The following is a 13,881-nucleotide window of genomic DNA, read 5'->3' on the forward strand; positions in this document are numbered from 1 at the left end:
AAAGCAGTGTGTCAAAAGACCACAAAATGGACCAGTTACCACTTCACATGCATCTAAAATGACCCACAGTTAATTGAACTCTATGCTAACAACGCAGCTCACAGGAAATGGGTGGTAACAGAAAAAAGGGATAATGCAAGTGCAGTTTCAAGGCAGAGTGTTGTACACGTGATTCACGGGGTAAACAGCCGTGCACTCAGAAACCGAGGCTACACAGGCAAGAAAGCCAGCACGTGTGCCTTAGAGCCGCACGCTCTGTCTCCATAAGCCCTAGGGCGTCATCCCGTGTTGAGACGCGGAAGAGTGAGGTAGCCCGACTTCTTCCCTGGGGCCCTGGGGCACTGGGTCTTTAACTGGTTTCACGTGCACAGCTGGCCTGAGCATGCGGCCAGGCCCATCAGCAAGCGGACCAGTTTAGAGTCTTGGTCCTGTTGCCACCGCGTGCCCTGCACCCTGCAGCCAGGTGTCCCCGATGGAACATGTGCTGCCCGGCTTTCACTCGCCATGAGGGCGGCCTATGCTTACTTTCACGAGGCTGTCTGCTCCCTGACCACAGAAACTTCCCTGCCGCTGCCGTGCCCAGCACAGGCCAGGCCCACCGCTCCAGAGGCAGGCTCTGGCTGAGTTCACGATGGCTTGCTAAGCCGGTGGTCCAAATATGAAGCCTAATTGGTCCCTGTGCCATTATGGAATGATTAAAGGCCAGGCAGTTTTAAAAGTCTTAAACCTCTGAGCGGAGCAAATGTACCCGATTTTCCTCTGGGGAAAAACAGAAAAAACAAAGGAAGAAAAACAGTGTGCTTGGGGAGGGATGCGGCAGGGAGGAGGCAGACACTTACCGGAGTCATCACGCCCAGCCGGTCTCCCTCGCGCGTCAGGCTTTGCCACCTCCCTCGGGGCGGGGAGCGCCCCCTGCTGGGCGGGCAGGAGCCGGCAAGTGAGGAGGCAGGACACAGGTTGTCGGAGCTCAGGGACTTAAAACGCCGAAGGCTGCCTAAGCGCGCCCCGCCCGCCCTGCTCTCAGGCTCCTCGGCCCGCTGCTTCGAAATCTTCTTCTCCTCCCGGATCCACCTGAAAGAGAGCAAAGCTCGTCAGCTGCCCTCGTCAGCACAGGAACGTTTCTGGACAACAAATTTGGGCTGGCCTTCTGTGTCACGATGAGCAAATTCTGGGAACATCTGCTCATTTCTCATCTCGGCTAAAAGGTTCGACTTTCCCTCTTTTGAATATTCTCAAACTTGGAATAACTTCGCACTGAGACTTACAAACTGGCCCCTGGTCATTCACGTTTGATTTGACTTCTTTACGCCAACATTCTGATGGGGCCTGGGTGGCGACTCTCTCCCTGTGAGGAGATACCTGAAGTTGACCACCTTCACCTTCCCTGCTCTCAGGGCAGAGGTGCACGTCAGTGCCTCAAGTCTTTTCCACTGGGAATCGGGAACTCTCTATAACCAACACAGCGATTCACGAACAAGCCGGAGATTCTAAACAAAAGTCCCCAGACCAGATGAAGTGCTGAGGGGATTTTTCTTTTTTAATGGTTGAATATGTACAAACACATCACTTGATGAAGTTCTCCACCAGCTTTGTGCGAGTTTCTGGATTCATGTCAATGTGCCGCATTCACCTAGAATTCACGCTTCCTGCTCTTCTCCCCTAATGTGTAGTGGATGATTTTATATAGCAGTTTAAATACTCGATGATGCCTATAAAATGATTTCGAAAATAAACTACAGGATTCTTGCAGGTCATAACCTCTTCAGCTTCATTCTACCTATAAGTCCTGAAAGTTTCTCACTTGTGATAGCAAGCTGATGGACAGAATTTATCATTTATAAAACAAGTCAACTTACTGCCTAAGGAAAATTCACTTTACCTGACAACTTGCTGTAAAAATAAAAATATTCATATGGAAAAAACCGTTCCACATTTCCTGCAGGGATGGGGAAAGCCCATCTTTCTGAGCTCTTCTGAGCTCAAACAGGGCGCAGGAAGCAGTCTGTCTCGGCATCAAAAGTGCAGGCGGCACCACCTGCGTTTGCTGGCTGTGCCGTTCACCCCTGCCTTCCCCCCGAGCCCCGCGTGCTCGGCACACAGGCACGAGCACCTCGACCTGGGCTGACGTGACGAGAACAATCTGAGCAGCAGCTCTGCCTGGTCCTGCGCACGGTCACCGGCCTGAGGCCACACTGGACGTGGACCCGGGACAGGGGCTTAGCTGTGCCGGTGTGGCCCAGGCAGGCCTCCGGCCCCCGGACACCCGGCTGCACCCAGACCCAAGGCCTGCTGCTCACCACGAGGAGCGCCTTTGCGTGCTATCCCATTTTGTAAACTGTTAACAACTGCCAAGACGGTGTGGGAAGAAAACATCTTAAATATACTGATGAGATGAGAATAACTCAAACCCGTGTCTTTGGACCACTGTCTTACAACAAGCCAATCTTCACACTGTATTAAGTTCAAAAGGACAATGCAGATCTGAGTGGGAATTTGCCAACCCCCAAACCCCTGCTTTTCTCTTCCAGGTGGGTTTGCACCAGAACGTGGGAGTCTCCGATGGACACAGGTGGGTGAACCCACAGGGCTGGGGGGCACACGGGCCGCAGAGGACACCGCCTCGGCACCTCACCCACCTTGGGGCTCAGAGCTGGGGGGGACACCCTACAACGCCCCCCAACAGAGTGCTGAAACCAGCTGTGGACAGAACGCCCTGCCTGACTGAGCTCTCTCATCAAGGGCATTCTCACAACTGAAAATCCTTGAAGCAGGCCTGAAGTCAGTTCTCTCACTGTGGAACACTCAGACTTCTCGTAGGAGAAGAGAGCTCCTCAGAGAAGCCCAGGTTCTGGGGAGCTGAGTTTGGGCGCACCCACCGGATCTCTTCACTGATGGCGTCCAGCGGCTCCTGATACATCACAGGCAGAGTGTCGGCATCGGCCTGCACACTGGGCGGCAGCTGACCGGCCGAGCTGAGGAGGGTGACCCCGTCGCCCTCGCCGTCAGACACATCCTCCTCACTCTCGAAGGCCTGGGCCACGGTGTCCACCACGCGGGCCTGCTGCGCGGACTCCCAGTCCTGCTCCCTCTGGCTCTGCACCTGGGCACGAGAGGACCACGGCTCGTCAGCGACATTCAGGACAGCTCTCGTCTGTCAGGAACCGAGCACAATTTGATATGGAAGCCCTGACATTGGATAAACAGCCATGCTTATGAGACACTGCCATCTCTTAAGCGAGCAGTACTGAAGACACGGGCAGGAGGAGAATCCAGTTCCTAGATGGCCTGGTGACACTCAGGTCTTAGCGTGCACGGAAGGCAATCCTATGAGGTTATTCACAAGGGTGGGCTGATGGAGTCAGAGACAAAAACCCAAAATTAAAAACAGTCCATGCCTCCATCAGGCAGGATGAAGGAAAACAAGAAGGAAAAAATCCTTCAGCTCCGCAGCCTCTGGGTCCACCTCAGCGGTCATCACTTGTACTAGTTCCCCGAGGAGTGCCGTCCTCACAGGTTCCCAGGCCTCCGTGTTCCAGGCTGGTCTGAACACGCACAGACAGGAGCGAGCAGGGCAGCCAGGGGACTGGAGGGCCAGCCCCCTGCGGCTCTCGTCTCGGGGCACAGGCACTCGGGCTGTTCTGGGGGATAGCCCCTCGCACCACAATGGCGGCTCTGCCATCAGAGACGCACGGGAGAGTGCCTGCTGGGGCCCGTGCCGCCCTCCCACTCTCACACCTCACACCCTGTTCTCTGCAAGTCTCCCCACTGTCCGACTCTCAACCCAGGTCCTGCCTTCTCTCCCAGACATGACTTCAAAGCATCCAAGAGGCAGCCTCGAGGTGCTGGCTGCCGGCTCCCTGGCCGCGTGGTCACAGCCCACGCCCCCTGTCTTCATCACGACCCCTCCCCAGGGCCTGACCTCCCCCTTCGCGGGCTGCAGGACCACCTGCCATCATTCCGGTTCCGCTCCAGCAAACCGGCTGCCTATGGGTTCAGCCCCATCAGCCTGGTCAGCACATCCTCTCGCTACTCTCAACTTCAGATGGCACAATGGGAGCCAGCAGACTCCTCCTCCAGGGCACCCTGCAGCGCCCACTCAGGGTCTCTGAAGGCTCCCTGGGAGCGGCCTCTGCTGTCCCCCTCCTGCCTGGTCTCCAGCTCTCTGCAAGCAGGCGCTGTGCCCTGCCCTGCCGGGCAGCTCCCGGGGGCTGGAGGAACCCATGTCACCAAGCCTCCTCTCCTCCTTGCCCACCCCGCCGCCCTCCTACATGTCTCTCCCTGGCTCCAGGTCCCACCATCCCTGGGGTTGTTCCTCAGGCCCTTGCGCCCCATTTCAAAGATAAATAACATCTGATGTCCACCACTACAGCCTTCATACTTTTTGAAAATGAAAGTACACAAATGACGAACCCTTGACTGAATTGCACGATGACTGTCCAAACTCACCTGTTTGTGTGCGGTCCTTAATTCCTCTTCTAAGGAACTACACCTTTCGAGAGCGTGTCGCAGTTGCTCTCTCAACTGAAATAAAAGGGGCCGAATCACTGTGTGTTGATGTGTGTACATACGTTAGTGCACTTCTTTTTCTACCCTCACCTGATTCCATGGCTACCGTAACAGAATACCTTTAATGTCTCTCATTGACCTTAAGGTGAAGAAAATCTGCTTACTAACAGCTTTAAATTCTCAGTTTCAGAGGAAAAAACTGTTATCCTAAAAGAACTGTATTACCCAGTTTTTAATTGCAAATTGATATACAGAATAAAAAATACCTTGAGGCATTTATGCCAACTAATACTTTTTAACTGGGCGCTTCCCAGGTGTCTCAGTGGTAAAGAATCTGCCTGCCAATGTGAGAGGGCAGGTTCGATCCCTGGGTCGGGAAGATCCCCTGGACTAGGAGATGGCCACCCACTCCAGTATTCTTGCCTGGGAAGCCCCATGAAGAGAGGAGCGTGGTGGGCTACGGTCCACAGGGTCGCAAAGACTCGGACATGTCTGAGCATGTACTCAGGCAACGCTCTTTAACCATATAAAACTCTGAGTTCTTACAGAAAAGCCTGTATTTACAAGAATTCAAGAAGCTCAAAAGTCAACTAGTTCCATAAATACACGCATCGTCCACCTAACCAGGCAGCAAATGTACAAATCCAGGACGGCCGCGTGCCTGGTACCTTCTCGTCCAGGGCCTTGTGGTGCTCAAAGAGCAATCTCAGCGCCCTGAGCAGCTCCACCTCGCTGGTCATGCTGGCTGGGGACTGCGCCTGCTGCGGGCCCGCCGTCATCCCGAGGGACGGCACATACCGGGAAACCAGGACCTCCAGGTGTTCCAGCAGCAGCTGCAAGGCGGGGCCAAAGGAGCACCTTCAACCTCACACTTGAATTCAGGGCCGAGAACGCCTCTCAGCTTCACGCTAAGACCAAAACCATGCTAAGGCACGTCGGAATCCCGCCAGTTCAGTCTGAAGTTAGAGTGGACTTCCCCAGTGTCCCAGGAGTTAACACTCCACCCTTCTGCAGGGCTCATGGGTTTTAATCCCTGGTCGGGGAACTAAGATCCCACACAAACTGCAGCATGGACAAAAATGGAAGGTAAGAGAACTCTCCCCTCAAATGTACTAAAATTACATTAGCTCTCATCATAAATTTGAAGCAAGGTATGAGAACCCCAAACTGATCCACCTCGGTCTGCTCAGTGGGAAGATGTGAAAAATGACTTGAAAACCAGACAGACTTTAAAGACAGCAACACGGAGCCCAGTGGTGACCCCCGCGGGGCACAGGTCAACACGTGAGACTCCGCCTACTGACCCTGGTGTTGTTCCTTTCGGCTTTCAGCTCCGCGATTTCCGCTTCTCTTGTAAGAAGCTGCTCCCTGCATGCCTTTAGTTGTTGAGATGTGGCCAACTCCTAGAAAACAGGTAAATGAGGGAGTAACTAAATGCAAACACAAATGTTAAAGAGAGCGAGACTCTGAAGACTGACACTGTCCGTTCTCTCCAGGCTCCACTCAAAGGATCTCCCTGCCCCTCCGGAGAAGAGGGGGTCTGCTGACCCCAAGACCACACAGACCCCTACAACTCAGACTGGCCTGCAGCCTCCACCTCAACCTGGCAGGCACGCGGCAGGGCAGAACCCGGAATCCAGCCAGCCTTCTCAAGACCCAGGGAAGTCTGAGAAACTTTCCTAAACATACACCTAACAACAAAGTGGATAAAGAGATTCTTAAACGACACACAGACAAGTGACCTAGAGCCCCTGGGGAGAGGGAAGAAGAAAGGTAAGGTCTACAAGGCCACCAGGCTTTGGAGTGTTCCTCTGCGAAAGAGGCTGATGGCACCCCAAGGCCGTCTGTTAGCCTGACTCCACTGAAGTCACCCAGTCATTCCATGAACTGCTTAAAATGGTAAATTCATGTTATATGTATTTTATCACAATACGTATGTACGCGGGGCCGTCCACGTGGTGAACTTGCTCAGACCAAACCACACGGACTCTTTCATTCTTCGATTGTTCTTTGCACAAATACAAAAATCCTGGGCCACGTATCCCCTACTACATACTAAGTATTCGGCACCTAGAGCACTGCCCAACACTTTGTAAGAGGCATGCAGTAGACATGTGAAGCTATGAGGGTGTATGTTATATACATGAGCACTAGGTACCCGTCATGAGAACACTGGACGCACTGGTCTGTGCTTTGTAAAATGGGAGACGTGAAGGGGCTTAGCCTTTCTGCTTCAAGGACTGACTCTCTAGCTCGATCCACATACCCCAGAGACTCCTCCAGCCAGGGGATCCCTTGTTTGGAAGAAGAGAGACCTTAACGGGCTTAGCCTTTCTGCTCCAAGGACTGACTCTATGGCTCAGTCCACGTGCCCCAGTGACTCCTCCAGCCACTGTTTCCCTTCCTGTGGGGCCCCCGCCCATCATCCATGAACCACCTGCACAGCCTCTTACAAGGTCAACCTGCTGGGGTCGATCCTGCCCAGGAGGCCAGAACGCCCTGGCCGGCAGGGCCCACACCCATGCGAACACAGTGAAACACAACCCCAACGCTTCACCAGGTGAGGGCCAACCCGACGGGCCCAGCCCCCGGCTGCTCTCACCTCCGGGCACTCTGCTTCCAGGACTTGGGATGAGGCCAACTTATTTCTTGTCTTGGCCTTTTTCTTGGGGTTGCAGCATGGGAAAAGCGCCCATAGGCTGGCCCTTCTGCGACCCATCCTCGTGGATGGGGGCAGCCCCCCACTCGGGGCCACCTGCTGTTTCTCAGGCAGATACCTCAGCACCTGAGGTATCACCACCGCTCTCACGCACACACCGCTCTCACACACACCGCTCTCACACACCGCTCTCACACACACCGCTCTCACACACACCGCTCTCTCACACACCACTCTCACACACTGCTCTCACACACTGCTCTCACACTATGACCACCAGCTCCGCTGTCTCAAGAAGAAATGGCACGAAGGCTCTGCCTCCAGCACATCTCCCAGGAGCCCAGAAAATGAAAACCACTCTGTCACAAGGGGCTCCATGGTAACAGGGGGGCTGAGCTCAGGCCCACCATCAAGGGTGCAGAGAGCGGGGAGGGGCTGCCAAAAAGATGGCAGGTGTGTGTTGGGTGCGGGAGAAGGAAGGCCGTGCCCACAGCTCAGGCCCACCGTCAAACGTGACCCTGCAAGGTCACTGGGTCACAGTCAAACCGAACAGTATAAACTGCTTCAGAAACCACAACCGCTAGGGATGAGCACGTCTTCTAAGTGGGCTTCTGCTTCCTCCACCCCTGAAACAAGCCTGCAGTGAGGCTACTGAAAGGGCACCCCTGAACTCTAGGGTGTGCCAAAAACCCACCCAGCTGAGGAGCACTCACCACGCTGGCTGCCCCTCACTCTCACCCTGAGCTTGGTCCTCCCTGACTGGCTCCCTCACTCGAGCTCAGCAAGGGCTTGACCAACCTCGCTCCGGGCGCTTACAATGAACCCACAGTGGGGACAGGGGTTCATTCAACCTGCTGCGAGCTCGCCCTCTTAACTTCGACCCTGGGCCGCCAGAAGACTCGGCCCCACGGGGGCTGCATGGTGGAGGTTCAGGGGTGGCCCTGCCTCCAGCCATGACAGCCAGCGCCTCCCAGATCCCGCCAGGGGCTGCCCCGCCCTCCCTCCTCGCCAGAGTCTCCCACCCCCTTTCCTGGACCCACTCCCAGCCTCGCGGCTCTCCACGCACCAGGGCATAGCCCACACTGCTCCTGGCTCAGCCCAGACCTCTGCGGTCACTTGAGGACTCAGTCCCCGGGGTGCTTGGGGTCCTATGTCCGCCCGTCTCAGCAATGACAGACTCTGGGGAGACAGGGTACAGTTTGCGGTCCCGCCCTCAGTGCACCCTGAACACGTTCTCTTTTTTTCGCTTTATCTACTGGAGTTCTCTGAGACGTCTTTTGAAAACCTCAACTGTGGCTTTCAAAAAGAATGTAAAATCACTGTGCTCAACTTGAAGAATAAAATCTTCATTTTCAACCTTAAAGTGGTTGAAAGCCAGGGGACTGGCTAACACAGCTCTGGACGGTTCCTCAGGCTGGGAAGACAAACATATGAGCGCAGGCCTGACAAGTCAGTCCGGATGGGAGAGACCAATCTCCCCAAGAAAAGTTGGGCACAGAAAATGTACCCAACACTCTGCCCAAAGTGGCTGAGCGCTGAGTATCAATCACCTCGGGGTCTTCAGGAGGCGGACGGTGGGATTCAGGACCTGCCGAGAAGGAGGGGCCCTGGGAGGGCCCCCAGGCTTCCAGACGGAGACGCTGGAGGGCTCCTCCCTGGGGTCGGGTGGGGGGAGGCGGGGAAGGTGGGTGAAGGCTGCTGAGACTCAGCTTACAAGGACCCCCCCAGCCTCAAGTCACTCAGGCCCTGAGTGAACAGAGAGCTCTGTCCCCACTAGAGGTCTACGACAGAGGAAAGTCTGGAGAAGACAGCATCACTCAGGACCTCTAGCGTTTTCCAAAGGTAGTGTCCAACATGCAACCAACAAAGCAAAAAAGGGTGTAACAACAAACAGGACCAAGAGAAAAAGAACTGAAACAGATCCAGAGGTAGCAGATGTGTATCAGAATATCAGAGGTATGCTAGAGGTATCAGATGCAAACGTCACCAGTTCAAAAAATATACTTGACCAAAGGAGAAATTTCTGAGAATCAAAACCGAAGCTACAACTTTAAAATAACAGGGACTGAATTTAAGAACTCAGTTTCTGGGCTTAACATCAAACTGGACGTAGCTGAAGAGAGGATCAGTGAACTGAAGGATGGATCAGTTAAAATATATATATAAGAGGGAAAAAAGTACAGAAAGAGCCCGTTGTGAAACTATGTTGTGAAAAGATATAAATGGGTCCCCCTATGAGGGAGAAAAGACAGAAAGGGGAATAAGAAATGCCTCCAGGAGGTGGAACTAAAGAGCCTCTTGATGAAAGTGGAAGAGGAGAGTGAAAAAGCTGGCATAAAACTCAGCATTCAAAAAATGAAGATCATGGCATACGGCTCCATCGCTTCATGGCAGATAAATGGGGAAACAATGGAAACAGTGACAGACTTTATTTTCTTGGGCTCCAAACTTACTGCAGATGGTGAAATTAAAGGACACTTGCTCCTTGGAAGGAAAGCTATGACGAACCTAGGCAGCATGTTAAAAAACAGAGACATTACTTTGCTGACAAAGGTTCATTTAGTCAAAGCTATGTTTTTTCCAGTAGTCATGTATGGATGTGAGAATTGGCCCATGAAGGAAGCTGAATGCCAAAGAATCAATGCTTCTGGACTGTGATGTTGGAGAAGACTCTTGAGAGCCCCGTGGACTGCAAGGAGATCCAACCAGTCCATCCTAAAGCAAATCAGTCCTCAATATTCACTGGAAGGACTGATGCTGAAGCTCCAATACTTTGGCCACCTGATGCGAGAAACTGACTCACTGGAAAAGAACCTGATGCTGGAATAGACTTAAGGTGGGAGGAGAAGGGGACAACAGAAGACCAGGCGGTTGGATGGCATCACCGACTCGATGGACATGAGCTTGAGCAGGCTCCGGGAGCTAGTGATGGACAGAGAAGCCTGGCGTGCTGCAGTCCATGGGGTCGCAACGGGTCAGACGCTGAGTGACTGAACTGACTGGCACGGACGGGGGCAAGAGTTGGCTCAAGAATCAGACTATTGACTCAAAAATGAAAACCACACATTGGTTTCAGCAGCTCTGCAGGTGCCTGAGGCGAGAAGAAAATGTTCCAGCGCTCAGAGGAAAAAAGGTGTGGCTTTTAATGGCACAGCAACGCCGAGAGCTGACTTTTCAAGAACACCGAAGTCAGGAGATCATTGACGGGCGCCTGTAAAATGCTGAAAACAAACACCGCCAACCTGTAGTTCTACACCCAACAAAAACATGCTTCCAAAGGGAAAGAAAATAAAGACTTTTAGGGCAAATGGAAATGAGACAACTCATCACCCACAGACATGAACTAAAAAGATATTAAGGCCGTGCTTTGGGAAAAAGAAAAGTAGTCTCTGACTGAAATATAAAAAACAAGTAAAGACCAACCATGAGGTAACTGTGACAGTACACATTAACTCTACAATCATGACAACACCAAAAATATATCTACAGTTTTAAAGGATAACAGTGACAAGGAGGAAACAGCCGTGTCAGGGAGGCAGTAACAGCACTAAGTTAGACTTAAATGTAAACCACACTCCGTATGTGCACACACTCATCCAACCACCTGGCAGAGGAGGAAGAACTAGAAAAGCACCTCATCCTTCTAACAGAAGGCCAGAGACAAGGACACAGAAGAGGCGGGACAGACAGAAAACAAACAGCAACACGCTGTCTGCACTCGGGAACATCAAACTGTAAACAGAGCAAAGGTTCTCACGGAAAGATAAAAAGTGTCAAACTGATTAACATCAAAACTCTACACTATTCACAGAGGTACATGTGAAGATGGAAGACCACAGACAGGTGATACGGAAAGATACGCAGGCAAACAAGGACAGAAAACTGATGTGGCAATATCACTGTCAAACAGTGCCTAGAGTAAGAAGCATTCCTAGCGATAAAAGGAAGCATCTCATACTGATACAAGTTCCGTCTACCAAAAAGATGAGGATTCTAAATTTCAATGTACCTAATAACATAACCTCAAAATATCAATACATAAAAACTGACAGAAACAGAAAAGGAGTAACAGCCAGGTTCACAATCGCAATGGCAAACGTTAAAGACACATCTCTCACGGAACTGGGCTCCCTGGTGCGTGGTCACCTGCAGCCATGAAGGACCTGAAGTGCGGCCGGCGCTGCGCTGAGGCGTGCTGCACACGTGAGACACGCACTGGAGTTTAAAGACGCAGCGTGAAGAAGAGAACAGAAACTGATTCATTGGGTTCCATCATGCTGATCTCACACAGAAAGGGTACTGCTTTGGGTTAAAATAAAACATATTACAGATGATTTCACCTACTTCTGCTTTACTCAACGTGGCTACCGAAATCTGAATTATATGATTGACAAACCTGATTTAAGTGATACGCATGGAACTCTGCATTCCCCCTGATACGCATGATTTTCAGGGGCCCAAGGAACATATAACAAAAGGAATATATATTGGGCCACTAGGAAAGCTCGAATTATTTCAAAGGACTGAAATAATGCAGGGTATGCTTAGGGATTGCAATGGGCTGACGGTCTATGTGCCCTCAAACTTCACCCCGCACGTGGAGATGATACTCGGAGGCAGGGACTCTGGGAGGGGTCAGGTCAGGAGGGAATGGGCTCCCGTGATGCGAGAACAGGGAGAAGCAGCAGCCAGTCTAGCAGACGTGGCACCTGCTGGTGATCTTGGGACTGCCCAGCCTCCAGTACTCTAAGAAACAACTTTCTCTTGTCTAGCAGCTAGTCTACAGTATTGGTAACAGTAGCCCTAAAAGCCTAAGACAGGGCTCTTCATGGAATTAAGCTAGGAATCCAAAAAGGGTCACTAGAAAAACCTTCCCAAACATTGGGAAGTTAAGTGACATACTTCTTGAAGAACTTCATGAATAATAATTTTAAAAAACACAACGAAAATTAGAAATACTTTTCCATAAAAGATAATGAAAGTCTGGCTTATTCAAACTTGTGGGACCCAGCGAACTATGTTTACAGGGTAACTTAAAGCCTTAAACACATATCCTGGAAGAGAAGGAAGGCTAAAAGTCAATTAAGCCTCTATCCCAAGAAACCAGAAAAGAAGCACAGCAAACGACACACAAGGCAGAGGGAAGAAAAAGGAGCAGAAAATAAGGAAACAGTAAGCACATATGAATATTTTTAAAAAACAATGCCAAAAGTTGGCTCTTTGAGAAGATTGATAAAAATGATAAACCCCTAGAGAAACTGATTAAGAAAAAGAGACAGGGCACAAATCACCAATATCAAGGATTTTTAAAAGGGGAGACAACCCATCTTGCAGACAAGAAAGAGATTATGAACCACAGTTCACTTACCAATTGCAGAGTCTGCTGGCCTCACTAAATTCCTAGCAGTGGGAAATGCTTTACCTAAATAGACCCAAGAAGACATACAAAATCAGAAATTTTTATTTGCATGAAAAAAATTAAATCTGAAGTGAAAAGCCTCCCCACAATGAAACCTACTTGTTTTGCCAATCAATTCTTCCAAAAAGCCAGGGAAGTAAACAGCAATCTCACAGGAACTCTTGGGGTAAACCAGGAACACTCTCCTCCTTGTTTTATAAGACTAGCATAACCTTGATACTAAAACCAACAAGGAAAAGAAGTACAAGAAGGTCAAATTGCTGACTCTGAGTAGAGATGGTGCTGCTGCTAAAGCTAAGTCACTGCAGTCCTGTCTGACTCTGTGTGACCCCATCCCTGGGATTCTCCAGGCAAGAACACTGGAGTGGGTTGCCATTTCCTTGGGGGACTCTCAAGACAAGACTCTTAAAACATGTCCAGAATTCACTTCATTCCTTTGCCATTTCCTTCTCCAGTTTATAACAAGTACACTTCCACAAAACCAAGAGAGGCCCAAAGGAAGACAGGTGGGGTGTATAAAAGCCTCAGCACTTAAAACTCAAGAGACATGAAAACTTTCTGGCCAAAGAAATGAATGTGTGATGGTGGAATTCGGAAGAGAGACATGAATAGCTTTGGGACTACACAATGGCCCCTGACACCTCAATGTAGGAGAGGCTCATGGCATAGACACTGAGCCTTTGGGTAGGAGTGAGATGGGGGCTGAAGACATTTTGTTGTTGTTCAGTCACTAAGTCATGTCCAGCTCTTTGAGACCCCATGGACTGCAACACGCCAGGCTTCCCTGTCCTTCACCATCTCCCAGAGCTTACTCAAAACTTATGTCCATGGACTCAGTGATGCCATCGAACCATCTCATCCTCTGGCGCCCCCATTTCCTCCTGCCTTCAATCTTTCCCAGCATCAGGGTCTTTTCCAATGAGTCAGCTCTTCACATCAGTTGGACAAAGTACGGGAGCTTCAGCTACAGCATCAGTCCTTCCAGTGAATATTCAGGGTTGATTTCCTTTAGGATTGACTGGTTTGATGTCCTTGCAGTCCAAGGGACTCTCAAGAGTCTTCTCCAACACCACAGCTCAAAAGCATCAATTCTCTGGCGCTCAGCCCTCTCTACAGTCCAGTTCTCACGGTTCAGGGCAGAGTCGGACATGAGGGCCCAGCACCCAGGTTCAAGTGCTGGCTCTGCCCCTGTCGGGCCCAGGGGCCTTGATCTCCTTGCCCCACCTCTCAGAGCCTCAGTTCCTTCCCTCGGTAAAGGGATCTGACCCATGTACCACAAGCCGGGGCAGGATGCCCA

General features: G+C 51.3%; 1 long non-coding RNA gene across 1 annotated transcript; it reads right to left on the reverse strand.

Annotated features, from left to right (window-relative positions):
• Positions 1 to 3,047: 3,047 nt before the first annotated feature.
• On the reverse strand, positions 3,048 to 12,805 carry LOC122688658. Its single transcript, XR_006339533.1, has 6 exons — positions 12,684 to 12,805; positions 12,534 to 12,587; positions 5,811 to 5,909; positions 5,175 to 5,339; positions 4,447 to 4,521; positions 3,048 to 3,100 (listed from the first exon to the last, which is right to left on the reverse strand). It is a non-coding gene; the product is annotated as an uncharacterized LOC122688658 (long non-coding RNA).
• Between the last annotated feature and the right edge of the window lie 1,076 nt (positions 12,806 to 13,881).

The sequence above is a fragment of the Cervus elaphus genome, chromosome 33, assembly GCF_910594005.1.
Source record: "Cervus elaphus chromosome 33, mCerEla1.1, whole genome shotgun sequence".
NCBI classification, from domain to species: domain Eukaryota; kingdom Metazoa; phylum Chordata; class Mammalia; order Artiodactyla; family Cervidae; genus Cervus; species Cervus elaphus.